At 43.7% G+C, this 14,567-nt stretch overlaps 1 protein-coding gene across 2 annotated transcripts in view; it reads right to left on the bottom strand.

The window, feature by feature from the left end:
- Positions 1–14,567, bottom strand: part of GFRA4 (GDNF family receptor alpha 4) — a 109,555-nt gene that overhangs the window by 43,120 nt on the left and 51,868 nt on the right. The window lies entirely within an intron of this gene.

Genomic DNA, 14,567 nt, shown 5'->3' with positions numbered 1-14,567 from the left:
CTCTTTGCTGTTCTGTATCTCTGTATGCTACTGTTTGCAAATCCAGAAGAACTGTTTATTGTGAATGACTACGACGACTGGTAAGAAGACTTCGTTATTGGATTATCCCTGGACTGTCATTTTGCTATCTCCTGCTTTATATGTGTATGACCTGGACTGTTTATTGGACTGTGCCTTACTATTTCCTGAAAGTAAACACAACTCAGTGTATCTGTGTGTTGACTGTGTTTTATTCGTACCTGCTCTCAATCGCTTTCATGTACACACCCTTGCTACTCAAGGGTTACTCTGCGAATTCCTTAACAACCCCCACCCCCCCAGCTCTATTATTCTATGTTCTGTGTGTGTGTCAGACATCTTCAGTCCATCTTCCACCAAACATTTCCGATGGCTTCAAGATCTAACTTCTGGAAGTTGGGCAGGTCTGGTCTTCTCGCCTGCCTCCGTCCTTCTATTTTCTCCACCACTCCGCCACCGCCCCCAGACCCTGAAAGGCCCACCTTCAGCTCCAAAGGCTTGAAAGGGTTGTCATGCCAACGAGCATGGCACGATGATGCGCGACACAAAACTCTGCAAAGAAGGTCATGGAGATAACTATTTGGAAACCGGAAAGCCCTTTGAGGACAACCGGAGCTCTTCTACTCACCCACCCACCCCCTCACCTCCCCCGAGACGATAGGCTGGAACAATGGGACAAAAACCTAAAAGAGAGAGATTTCCATCTGCTTTCCATCTGCGGGAAAGTAAACTATAATAATAACCAGACAAGCAATTGCTTCTTTGGCAACATCACACCATCAAGGACACACAAACAAAGGATGTTCCAGTCTTCAAATCCTCCAGCTGCATGGAGGGTTCTCCTTTCTTTTCTTTTCTTTTCTTTTCTGTTTTTTTTTTTTTGTCCAAGGGTGGAATTTGGAGAGAGAGAGAGAGTAAAAACGCCCAGTGGGGAGGGAAAAAAAAATCAGATTTTTTTCCCCATTCCGCTTACTTTAAAGATAGCAACAAGGAAGCAGAAAGAATCGGCTCTCGGGGGATAATAAAAACGTAGAGGAACCAAATGGAAAGGGAGTGGAAAAACCCGCTGACGTGACGGTGTTTGCTAAATCTGGCCGTCCTTTCCGTGTTTTGTCTGCCTTCTTTCCGCCATTTTGTCCTTTGAACGTCTCGCTTTTTCTCTTGTTCACAAGCGCGTCCGTCAACTCAATGTTGTCATCTTCCTCCTCCTCCTCCTCCTCCTCCTCCTCCTCCTCCTCCTCCTCCTCCTCCTCCTCCTCCTCCTCCTCCTCCTCCTCCATTCATTCTTCCTTTCTATCACTTCGCTGCAGTCCAATCCTCTTTTGTTCTCTCAGCCATTTTAAGACGCGTGGACTTCAACTCCCAGAATTCCCCAGCCAGCGGCTGGGGAATTCTGGGAATTGAAGTCCACGCGTCTTAAAATGGCTGACATTGAGAAACATCACCCTTGGAGGTCTTCTAGTCCAAACCACTGCCCAAGGAAGGCGTTCTTATATCTTCCAAGACAAATGGTTGTCCAATCTTTTCTTGGAAACTGATAGATTAGATTAGATTAGATTAGATTAGATTAGATTAGATTAGATTAGATTAGATTAGATTAGATTAGATTAGAGAAGAGAATAGAATAGAATAGAATAGAATAGAATAGAATAGAATAGAATAGAATAGAATAGAATAGAATAGAATAGATAGGGATGGATGGATGGATGGATAGAAGGATAGATAGACACACACAGAGAGAATTGGATGGATAGAGGGATAGATAGATAGATAGATAGATAGATAGATAGATAGATAGATAGATAGATAGATTAGAGATAGAGAGAGAGAGAGAGCGATAGAGGGATAGATTAGATAGATAGATTAGATTAGATAGATAAGAGAAAGAGAGAGATGGATGGGTAGAAGGATAGATTAGATAGATAGATATCGATAGGTAGGTAGATAGATTAGATAGGTAGATAGGTGGGTAGGTAGGTAGGTAGGTAGGTAGATAGATAGATAGATAGATAGATAGATAGATAGATAGATAGATTAGATTAGATTAGATTAGATTAGATTAGATAGATAAGATAGAAAGAGAGAGATGGATGGGTAGAGGGATAGATTAGATAGATATCGATAGGTAGGTAGGTAGATAGATAGATAGATGATAAATAGATAGATAGATAAATAGATAGATTAGAGAGAGAGAGTGATAGGGGGATAGATTAGATAGATAGATTAGATTGGATAGATAGATAAGAGAGAAAGAGAGAAATGGATGGATAGAGGGATAGATAGATAGATAGATAGATTGATTGATAGATTAGATTAGATAGATATGGATGGATAGAGAGATAGATTAGATAGATTAGAGAGAGATAGAGAGAGAGATTAGATAGACAGAGAGAGAGAGATGGATGGATAGAGTGATAGATAGATAGATAGATAGATAGATAGATAGAAAGAAAGAAAGAAAGAAAGAAAGAAAAATAGGGTCTCCTGCTCGAGCAGGAGGTTGGAGTAGAAGACCTCCAAGGTCCCTTCCAAGGCTGTCATTCTGTATTCTGTAAAAGTTCAGAAGAGAAGGACTAGAGGTGCCATGATAGTCTTCCAGTATCTGAGGGGCTGCCCCAAAGAAGAGGGGCGGGTGGGTCAAGCTATTCTCCAAAGCACCCAAAGGCAAGACAAGAAGCAATGGATGGAAACTCACCAAGGAGAGAAGCAACCTGGAATGAAGGAGAAACTTCCTTCATTCCAGGACAATTAATCAGTGGAAGGACTTGCCTTCAGAAGTTATGGGTGCTCCATCACTGAAGGTTTTTAAGAAGAGATTGGACAGCCATTTGGTCTAGGGTTTCCTGCTTGAGCAAGGGGTTGGACTAGAAGACCTCTGAGGTCCCCCCCAACTTTGTTATTCCCTTATTTTTAATTACCCACTTCTAAGGCAGCTGTCAGCACTTCAAGGTGCATTTACTCTAGTGCTGACATAAGAAGGAGAAGCGGAGGCGTCTGGAAAGGGACGTTTGACTTTTCACCTATTTATTTTCCCTGGAGATAATATCCCCTAGGAGATGGGATGGGAGGGGGGAAATTCCTTTGAGCTGGAGCAGTAGATTAGGAGTAGAGTGACTTGGAAGATGGCCAATGAGTGCAGAGGAGTGGGCAACGGAAAGGGAGGGTTTTGGGTCTGGAAGTCAGTGTTGGCTACGATGGAGTCGGAGTTAGAATGTCGTGCTTAATAAATAGAAGTTTTTCATCAAATACTTTGTTTGAAATGCAATTTATTTGAGACGACCTCGAAACCTGACAGCAGCCATGGAAGAGATGTGCTAGAAGCACCCTACTCCTCCAGAATAGGCAGGAGAATCAAAGTCATTTGGCCACCAATCGTATTATAGGAGAACATTTGCTTCAAATTGCATTTTGATACCTAAATGTAGAACTTGGATGCCTTCGCCACACGTTTCCCCACTTGTCTCCGTTTGCTGAGAAAATACTTGCGTTCTCGTTAAATAAAAGCGATCTCTCAAGATGTCTGAGAGGGTTTAAACGCCCCCCCCCAAAAAATCAAAAGTCAGCATGCTCGAAGGATTCTGCAAGAGGCCTCGGAGAGCGATTGTATTAATGAAGATTGTTGCTTGCTACTTCGGCGCGTGGGCACGCATTCAAAAGCCTAGATGTGCGTAGACAAAGATCCCACAGAACGGAGAAGGCTGAATTCTTTAGAAGAATGGGTAAAAGAGGTGAGTAATGTTAGAGTAAAGGAGCGAAGAAGCTGAGAGGGCACTCGATAGCTTCTTCCAATTCTTGAAAGATTGTCGGTAGGGAAGAGACTGTTTGAGTTATTTTCTGTGGTGCCTAAAGGTAGACATGAATTGTGTGAGAGTGTGTGTGGGGAGCTATACAAAGGGAACTCAAAATAAAAAAAAGGAATTTTTTTTCGACCAGAGGAGATATAAAGCAATGCAACAGCCCTCTCTCTTCTGATGTCATCTGGCCTCCATCCTGGGAGATTTTCTTTTCTTTTTCCCCTGCTCCAAGTTTTATTTTTTTTTATTTTTTTACAAACATATCAATGTGTTGTGACTCCTTTATCTGAGCCTGTGTCATCGGCAGGAGAGGACTCCGGGAGTGAAGGGGAGGAGTTGGCAAGGCCTCCCTCTCCAGGACCCTCCTCTCTGGCAATGCCTTCGGGGTCCGCCGAAGGGCAAGAGATAGGACCGGGGCCAAGCACGTCCACGCAGCCACAGATGGACAGTGATGAGGGTAATGAGTCTTGGCTGGATCCACGCCAGCGTCGCAGAGATAAGCGCGCACAACAGAAGAAAAGGCGTGCCCGAGATTAGGCTGAGTCACTGGACCACAACCCACAGGATATAAAAGGGAGCGTGGTGGCCAGTCAAACCTTGTGACGAACAAAGCTGAAAGCTTCCACGCCATTCTGCATTGCCGGACTTTTGGCTATAGACTTTGCTGGATTATCTCTGGACTTGATTGACTCCGTAATTATTGAGCTGTTTCTTTTGATGTATCAGAAGTGGGGAGAAGTTATCTCTCCTCTTTGTAAATAATAAACTCTTGGCAGGCAGCCACTAGGTTGTTGCCAAGTTCCGTTATCATAAGGAAAAGGATTTTGCCGGCTGGTTTGGTCTTTAACTCTTGAACGTCTGTTGGTGTGTGTGCGTGTGGTTGGGGACAGAACATAATGCATGAACAGTGTGGTACCTGGTGTCATGCATTCTAATACAAATAAACCTAATAAAATTAATCGTAGTTATTACATTCAATCAGCTTATATATTTCTAATAATAATAATACACCTTTGTATTAAGTTACAGTCAATCATTATTCCATTATGCCATATTTTCTCTTCTTATTGCTTTTATTTTATTATAAAAGTTGCAGAAAAGGATCAGGAGACATTTGAGCAAATCCACATCAGGGAGAAAATGTTCCTTGAAAACAAGATCACAATTGAACCCAACGTTTCTGTTGTTAAGTGAGACATTTGTTAAGTGAATTTTATGAACCTCCATGCCCCAATTGTTAAGTGAATCATGTTCTGTCCCCGTACCACACACTCACCCCCACAGACGGCCCGGAGTTAAGAAGCCACACGACAAAACTCTTTGAAGATAAAGCTGGCAGCAACCCAGTGGCTAGCTGCCAATTCAGACTTTACTCACACAAAACAAAGATTAGACTGCCAGCATTCCGATAAAGCAGGCAGAGTTTCTACAATACAAGGATTAAACCAAATGCAGTCCGATAAAGCAGGCAAAGTCCAGTAACGCAGAGATCATGGAGTATTTCCAGTTTTTGCTCGTCACAAACTTATACCCTGTGGGGTGTGGTCCAGTGACTCAGCTAATCTCTGGCACGCCTTCCCCTCTGCTGCGCACACTTCTCCCTGCGCCTCTGTCGAGGGTCCAGCCAGCACTTATCTTCTTCATCGCTGTCCACCTGTGGCTGCGGGGACGTGCTTGGCTCTGAGCCTATCGTTTGGCCTTCGGTGTCCTCCGGAGGCATTGCCAGAGAGGAGGGTCCTGGAGAGGGAGGCCTTGCCAACTCCTCCCCCTCACTCTCAGAGTCTGCATCTGTCGATAGCCCAGGCTCAGGCAACGGAGCCACAACAAATCGCTGTAGTTGTTCGGTTAGTAACACCGTTGCTAAGTGAATCAGGTTTCCCCATTGACTTTGCTTGCCAGAAGGTCACCGCAACCGTCATAAATACGAACCAGTGGCCAAGCATCTAAATTTTGATCACGTGACCACGGGGGGGGAGGGCGATGCTGCAACGGTCGTTAAGTGTGAAAAACGGTCATCGGTCCCTTTTTTCAGTGCCCTTGTTAACTTCAAGGTCACTAAATGAACCATTGCAAGTCGAGGACTTGCCACACTGCCCGAAAGGATAAACAGGGGGGGAAAATTGTGAGACGGAGTAACCTACTTTGCTGTGAAAAAGAATAAATAATATAGAAAAAGACATTAGGAATCGGCACAAGAGCCGAAGCGAGTGGGTGGGTCTGTATTTCATATTTGGCTGTGAAATTAGCTGTCGGAGTAATAGTATCCGAATGCCTCTGGGATTGGTTAGATTGATTCCCTGAAATGGATTCCGTGATTCTTCTACGATTTTCTTTCCTTTTGTCTTCCTGCAGAAAACGGGAAGAGGAGATGGGGCCGGAGGTTTGAAACGGCCCCTTGCAACGTTATCATTTTGTGAGCCTCGCAATTGTTGCGGACCTCTGCATTTTAGAATCAGATGCCTTCAGATCAGGGGTGACATGCTCCCGGTTCGGACCGGATCGCCCGATCCGGTAGCGATGGTGGCGGGTGGTTCGGAGAACCGGTAGCAAAAATCTCTGCCCCCCTATCCCCCATTGCCCAGCTGAGCCGCGCAATCATCAGAGGCTATTTTTTTTATTTTTAAAAGCATTTTTTCTACAAGCTCTTTGGCCGAAAAAATGCTTTTAAAAGTTAAAAAAAAAGCCTCTGATGATCGCGCGGCTCAGCTGGGATCGTCAGAGGCTTTTAAAAGCATTTTTTTTACAACCGCTTCAGCCAAAGAGGTTGTAGAAAAAATGGTTTTAAAAGTTAAAAAAAAAAAAAAACTTGGCCACGCCCATTCAGTCATATTACCCACCCACCCCACCAAGCCACGCCCACAGAACCGGTAGTAACAAATTTTACATTTCACCACTGCTTCAGAGAATAATTTGACCCCCCCTCCTCCCTGTGGGAGCCCCTCAATTACTGGAATACTACTAACATGTCACCCCTAATTCTTCTTTTCTTTCGATTAGCCAGACCCAAATTCTATAGCCCTTCTTCATATGTTTTAGTCTCCAGGCCTTTGATCAGAGGTGGGATGCTGCCGGTTCGGCCCGGTTCGGCCCGGTTCGGGAGAATTGGTAGTTCTAATCACTGGCTGGGCCAGTGGTGAAATTCAATTTTTTTTACTACTAGTTCTGTGGGTGTGGCTTGGTGGGTATGATGTGGTGTGGTGGGCGTGGCTTGGTGGGCGTGGCAGGGGAAGGATCAGAGGTGGGTTTCAGCAGGTTCTGACCAGTTCTGGAGAACCGGTAGCGGAAATTTTGAGTAGTTTGAAGAACTGGTTGTAAAAATTCTGACTGGCCCCACCCCCATCTATTCTCGGCCTCCTGAGCTCCAGCTGATCAGGAGGGAATGGAGATTTTACAGTATCCTTCCCCTGGAGTGGGGAGGGAATGGGGATTTTACAGTATCCTCCCCCTGCCATGCCCACCAAGACACGCCCACCAAGCCATGCCACGCCCACCAAGCCACACCCACAGAACCGGTAGTAAAAAAAATATGAAACCCACTACTGGGAAGGATACTGCAAAATTCCCATTCCCTCCCCACTCTGGGGCCAGCCAGAGATGGCATTTGCCAGTTCTCCGAACTACTCAAAATTTCCGCTACCGGTTCTCCAGAACTTGTCAGAACCTGCTGGATTTCATCCCTGGTCTTTGAACTCTGGTGCTGGAGAAGACTCCTGCGAGTCCCTTGGACTGCAAGACGATCCAACCGGTCGGTCCTAGAGGAGATCAACCCCGACTGCTCTTTAGAAGGCCAGATCCTGAAGAGGAAACTCAAATCCTTTGGCCACCTAATGAGAAGGAAGGACTCCCTGGAGAAGAGCCTAATGCTGGGAACGATGGAGGGCCAAAGAAGAAGGGGACGGCAGAGAACGAGGTGGCTGGATAGAGTCACCAAAGCAGTCGGCGGGAGCTTAAATGGACTCCGGGGGATGGTAGAGGACAGGAAGGCCTGGAGGAACATTGTCCATGGGGTCGCGATGGGTCGGACACGACTTTGCAACTAACAACAAACTACTACTTCATGTGAAGCCCATCTGATGACCAATCTGATTACCGTATTCTGGAAGTCATCATGCGGTGACCGCACCACAAATCAATCTGAATTCTCCCAACAGGGAAGCTACAGGGGATCCTCGACTTACAACCGCAATTGCACCCAAAATTTCCACTGCTAACCAACAGAGTTGTTAAGTGAATCCGCGCACCACCATTTCACGAGCTTTCTTACGTCACGTTTCTTAAGTGAATCGCCGCAGTTGTGAAGTTAGCAACACGGTGGTTAGGCGTTAAGTGAGCCTTGCCCCATTTTATGACCCCTCTTGGGACAGCAGTTAAGGGAAGCCGTTCAGTTATTCGCCCGGTTGTTAAGTGAATCTGGCTTCCCCGTTGGCACTGACTTGCCAGAAGGTCACAAAAAGGCATCACGCAAGGTTGACTGGAGGAATTCTGGGAGTTGAAGTCCACAAGTCTTCAAGCAAGGAAGGCTGGCTGAGGGAATTCTGGGAGATGAATTCCACAAGTCTTATAATTGCCCAGGTCGGATGCTCACCCCTTTAAACGTTAGTATGCAGCTACCTAAATCTATCACTCAGCAGGTGTCTTGAGAGCATCTTTTCAGATTAGCAAATTCTATAAAAAGTTAGGATGAGCCAAGGTTGTTTAATCCGATGATCAGCTGCTTCACCAAACCCTGGAAGGCTGAGAAAATAAACTTTTCCACGAGCTGAGCAAACAGGAGGTTGAACAACTAGCCTTGTGGTGCGACCGGAACAATCTGGAACTGAGCACACTCAAAACCGTAGAAATGGTGGTGGACTTTAGGAGAAACTCTTCCGTACTTCCACCTCTCACAATACTAGACAACACTGTGTCGACAGTAGAGGCTTTCAAATTTCTAGGTTCTACTGTATCTCACGACCTAAAATGGACACCCAACATCAAAGACGTCATCAAAAAAGCACAACAAAGAATGTTCTTTCTGCGCCAACTCAGGAAGCTCAAACTGCCCCAGGAGCTGCTGATCCAGTTCTACGGAGGAATTACGGAGTCTGTCATCTGCACCTCCATCACTGTCTGGTTTGGCTCTGCAACCCAACAAGACAGACAGAGACTTCAGAGGATCATTAGAACTGCAGAAAAAACCATGGCTACCAACCTGTCTTCCATGGAGGACCTGTGTCCTGCACGAGTCAAAAAGAGGGCTGGGAAAATATCTACAGAGCCCTCGCATCCTGGACATAAACTGTTTCAACGCCTACCCTCAAAAGGACGCTATGGAGCACTGCACACCAGAACAACTAGACACAAGGACAGTTTTTCCCCGAACGCCATCACTCTGCTAAACAAATAATTCCCTCAACACTGTCAAACTATTCACTAAGTCTGCACTACTATTAATCTTCTCATCGTTCCCACCACCCATCTCCTCCCACTTATGACAGTATGACTGTAACCTTGTTGCTTGTATCCTTACGATTTATATTGATATTGTTTCCTGATTGCTTATTTCTACCCTATGACTATCATTAAGTGTTGTACCTTATGATTCTTGATGAACATATCTTGTCTTTTTATGTACTCCGAGAGCCTATGCACCAAAGACAAATTCCTTGTGTGTCCAATCACACTTGGCCAATAAAGAATTCTATTCTATTCTATTCTATTCTATTCTATTCTATTCTATTCTATTCTATTCTATTCTATTCTATTCTATTCTATTCTATTCTATTCTATTCACTAAGTCTGCACTACTATTAATCTTCTCATTATTCCTACCACCCATCTCCTTCCACTTATGACTGTATGACTGTAATTTTGTTGCTTGTATTATTTGTACCCTATGACTATCATTAAGTGTTGTACCTTATGATTCTTGATGAACGTATCTTTTCTTTTATGTACATCGAGAGAGTATGCACCAAGACAAATTCCTTGTGTGTCCAATCACACTTGGCCAATAAAAAATTCTATTCTATTCTATTCTATTCTATTCTATTCTATTCTATTCTATTCTATTCTATTCTATTCTATTCTATTCTATTCTATTCACTAAGTCTGCACTACTATTAATCTTCTCATCATTCCTACCACCCATCTCCTTCCACTTATGACTGTATGACTGTAATTTTGTTGCTTGTATTATTTGTACCCTATGACTATCATTAAGTGTTGTACCTTATGATTCTTGATGAACGTATCTTTTCTTTTATGTACATCGAGAGAGTATGCACCAAGACAGATTCCTTGTGTGTCCAATCACACTTGGCCAATAAAAAATTCTATTCTATTCTATTCTATTCTATTCTATTCTATTCTATTCTATTCTATTCTATTCTATTCTATTCTATTCTATTCTATTCTATTCACTAAGTCTGCACTACTATTAATCTTCTCATCATTCCTACCACCCATCTCCTTCCACTTATGACTGTATGACTGTAATTTTGTTGCTTGTATTATTTGTACCCTATGACTATCATTAAGTGTTGTACCTTATGATTCTTGATGAACGTATCTTTTCTTTTATGTACATCGAGAGAGTATGCACCAAGACAAATTCCTTGTGTGTCCAATCACACTTGGCCAATAAAAAATTCTATTCTATTCTATTCTATTCTATTCTATTCTATTCTATTCTATTCTATTCTATTCTATTCTATTCTATTCTATTCTATTCTATTCTATTCTATTCTATTCACTAAGTCTGCACTACTATTAATCTTCTCATCATTCCTACCACCCATCTCCTTCCACTTATGACTGTATGACTGTAATTTTGTTGCTTGTATTATTTGTACCCTATGACTATCATTAAGTGTTGTACCTTATGATTCTTGATGAACGTATCTTTTCTTTTATGTACATCGAGAGAGTATGCACCAAGACAGATTCCTTGTGTGTCCAATCACACTTGGCCAATAAAAAATTCTATTCTATTCTATTCTATTCTATTCTATTCTATTCTATTCTATTCTATTCTATTCTATTCTATTCTATTCTATTCTATTCTATTCTATTCTATTCACTAAGTCTGCACTACTATTAATCTTCTCATCATTCCTACCACCCATCTCCTTCCACTTATGACTGTATGACTGTAATTTTGTTGCTTGTATTATTTGTACCCTATGACTATCATTAAGTGTTGTACCTTATGATTCTTGGCGAATGTATCTTTTCTTTTATGTACACTGAGAGCATATGCACCAAAGACAAATTCCTTGTGTGTCCAATCACACTTGGCCAATAAAGAATTCTATTCTATTCTATTCTAAAGATTCTACCTAATCTGAAAAAAATATATATTTTAAAAAAAACCTGACCCCTTTTTCAGAAGAAAATCGGTAACGGAGCTGTTTCAAGCACGGACAGTGTGAATTCATGAATCAACACGCTTAAAAAAAAAAAACTTGGAAGTGTGTGTGAAAAAATTAGCTGTGAAATATCTGGGCAACTTGATGACAAGTGGAGGGTGGAAGATTTTTGTAATAAGGTCACCAAAGGAGATCACACGGTCGTAAGTGTGAAAAAGGGTCGTCAGTCACTTGTCAAGTGAATCTGTCTTCCTCCTTGACTTTGCTTGTCAGAAGGTCGCAAAAGCGGATCACGTCATAAATACGAGTCCGTTGCCAAGCGTCTGAATTTTGTTCACGTGATCGCGGGGATGCGGCCACGGTCGTAAGTGTGGAAAATGGTCATAAGTCACGTTTTTCAGTGCTGTTGTAACTTTGAACGGTCACTAAATGAATCGTCGTAAATCCAGGACTACATTTTCTGTCTATAAACTGGCTTTTACTTGGAAAGTCTGAACTACAGGGAGTCCTCAACTTACAACAGTTCGTTTAGTGACCATTCAAAGTAACAACGGCACTGAAAAAAAGTGACTTATGACCGTTTTTCACACTTATGACCGTGGCAGCATCCCTATGATCATGGGATCCAAATTCAGATGGATGGCAACTGGCATGTACTTATGACGGGAGTCCTGTTTGGCGACCTTCCGGCAAGCCAAGTCCATGGGGGAAACCGGATTCACTTAACAACCATGTGACTCACTTAACAACTTCAGGGATTCACTTAGGAACTGTGCAGTGATGGGTTTCAAATTTTTTTACTACTGATTCTGGGCGTGGCTTGGTGGGTGTGGCTTGGTGGGTGTGGCATGACTTGGTGGGCGTGGCTTGGTGGGCATGGCAGGGGAAGGTCACTGCAAAATCTCCATTCCTACCCCACTCCAGGGGAAGGATACTGCAAAATCCCGATTTCCTCCCAATCAGCTGGGACTCGGGAGGCAGAGAATAGATGGGGGCGGGGCCAGTCAGAATTTTTACTACCGGTTCTCCGAACTATTCAAAATTTCTGCTACCGGTTCTCCAGAACTGGTCAGAACCTGCTGAAACCCATTTCTGGAACTGTGGCAAGAGAAGTTGTAAAAATGGCTTACTTTGCAAGAGAAATTTTGGGCTAGAACTTAAGACTAACTTTATTGTCCCTTTAAATCAGTGGTGGAATTCGAATTTTTTTACTACCAGTTCTGTGGGCGTGGCTTGGTGGGCGTGGTGTGGCTTGGTGGGTGTGGCAGGGGGAAGATACTGCAAAATCCCCATTCCCACCCCACTCCTGGGGGAAGGATACTGCAAAATCCCCATTCCCTCCCCACTCCTGGGGGAAGGACACTGCAAAATCCCCATTCCCACCCCACTCCTGGGGGAAGGATACTACATAATCCCCATTCCCTCCCCACTCCTGGGAGAAGGATATTGCAAAATCCCCATTCCCTCCCCACTCCAGTGGAAGGATACTGCAAAATCCCCATTCCTTCCCCACTCCTGGGGGAAGAATATTGCAAAATCTCCATTCCTACCCCACTCTGGGACCAGCCAGAGGTGGTATTTGCCAGTTCTCCGAACTATTCAAAATTTCCGCTGCCGGTTCGCCAGAACCTGTCAGAACCTGCTGGATTTCACCCCTGCTCTAAATGTACATTAATCAGCACACGTTAAAATGAAATGGGGAGATCGGATTCACTCAACAACCCTGTGACTCATTGAAACGACCGCAACGCTTCCCTTAACAAACATGGCATGGAAATTGTAAAAATGGGGCAACGCTCAGTTAACGAATTTCTCACTCAGCAACGTAAATTCTGTGTTCGATTGCGGTCGTACGCCGAGGACCACAGTCCTTGCGTAACCTGGCCTGTGTTTAAGGATTAAACGTCGTGCTTTCAAAAATTGGGCTGTGCCATTGTTTTGATGGGATGGGTTTTCTGTGTTTGCATTGCAAAAGCAACGAACGAGCGTCATTAAAATAAACGGAATATATTTGCAAAGCCGAAGCTGCAATAGAGCTGCGTCTTCGGAGAGAAAAGGAAAAAAAAAAAAAACCCCAATGTACCTTATTAAGGAAAAACGTGTATCGCATCCGGCTAAATTGCAGAATCCGCCAGTGCCAAAATGCGCCCCCGAGGAAATGTGCATGTAAAAATGTCAGCGCCGTGAAAAAATGCCCACTTTGTTGGCGTGAAGGAATCAATTCACCAGGGGGCCTAAATTGTTCAAAAAAGAAAAAGAAAAGAAACAAAGGTAAGTGGTTGGCCACAACGCCACAATTTAAGGGCTGCCTGGTGTTGTTGTTGTTGTTTTTTTATGAGTATTGCCTCTGCGTCTGGATTTTTTTCACGCTCTAAGGCAGTGTTTCTCAACCTTGGAAGCTTGAAGATGGATGGACTTCAACTCCCAGAATCCCCCAGCCAGCGGCACTCAGACAAAACGGCCATCGACGGGCACATAGAGATGGACCACATTTACACACCATTCAAAAGAGACAATCCAAAAGCTAAAAGATCACTGCACTTCCTGGCCAGAAATAAAATACCCACAAGAGCAGAGATTAACACAGTGTTTCTCAACCTTGGAAGCTTGAAGATGGATGGACTTCAACTCCCAGAATCCCCCAGCCAGCGGCACTCAGACAAAACGGCCATCGACGGGCACATAGAGATGGACCACATTTACACACCATTCAAAAGAGACAATCCAAAAGCTAAAAGATCACTGCACTTCCTGGCCAGAAATAAAATACCCACAAGAGCAGAGATTAACACAGTGTTTCTCAACCTTGGAAGCTTGAAGATGGGTGGACTTCAACTCCCAGAATCCCCCAGCCAGCACCGTCGTTAAGTGAATCGCTGCTGTTGTTAAGTCGGGAACAAGGTCGTTAAGCAAATCTGGCTTCCCCCATTGACTTTGCTTGTCAGGAGCTTGCAAAAGGGGATCATGTGACCCCAGGATGCTGTGACCGTCATAAATATAAGTCAGTTGCCAAGCTATCTATCTGTCTATCGAACAAACCACCTTCTGTCTCTTTACTTTCCTTCTATTCCCACCATCTTTGTGGCTTGACAGCCCCAATCAGGACTTCTTGAAAGCTTCTATGAGAAAAGGTTATCATAGGCAACCCAAAACTAAATCTATCTATCTTTCTTTCTTTCTTTCTTTCTTTCTTTCTTTCTTTCTTTCTTTCTTTCTTTCTTTCTTTCTTTCTTTCTTTCTTTCTTTCTTTCTTTCTTTCTTTCTTTCTTTCTTCCTTCCTTCCTTCCTTCCCTCCCTTCCCTCCCCTCTCCTCCCCTCCCCTCCCCTCCCCTCCCTTTCCTCCCGCCTTCTCTCTTTTCTTTCTTTCCTTCCTTCCTTCCTTCCTTCCTTCCTTCCTTCCTTCCTT

Source organism: Pantherophis guttatus, chromosome 8 (genome assembly GCF_059756535.1).
Source record: "Pantherophis guttatus breed Tessera chromosome 8, ASM5975653v1, whole genome shotgun sequence".
Taxonomy (NCBI): domain Eukaryota; kingdom Metazoa; phylum Chordata; class Lepidosauria; order Squamata; family Colubridae; genus Pantherophis; species Pantherophis guttatus.
The sequence above is the reverse complement of the archived record's forward strand: the minus strand, read 5'-3'. Positions and strand labels throughout refer to the sequence as shown.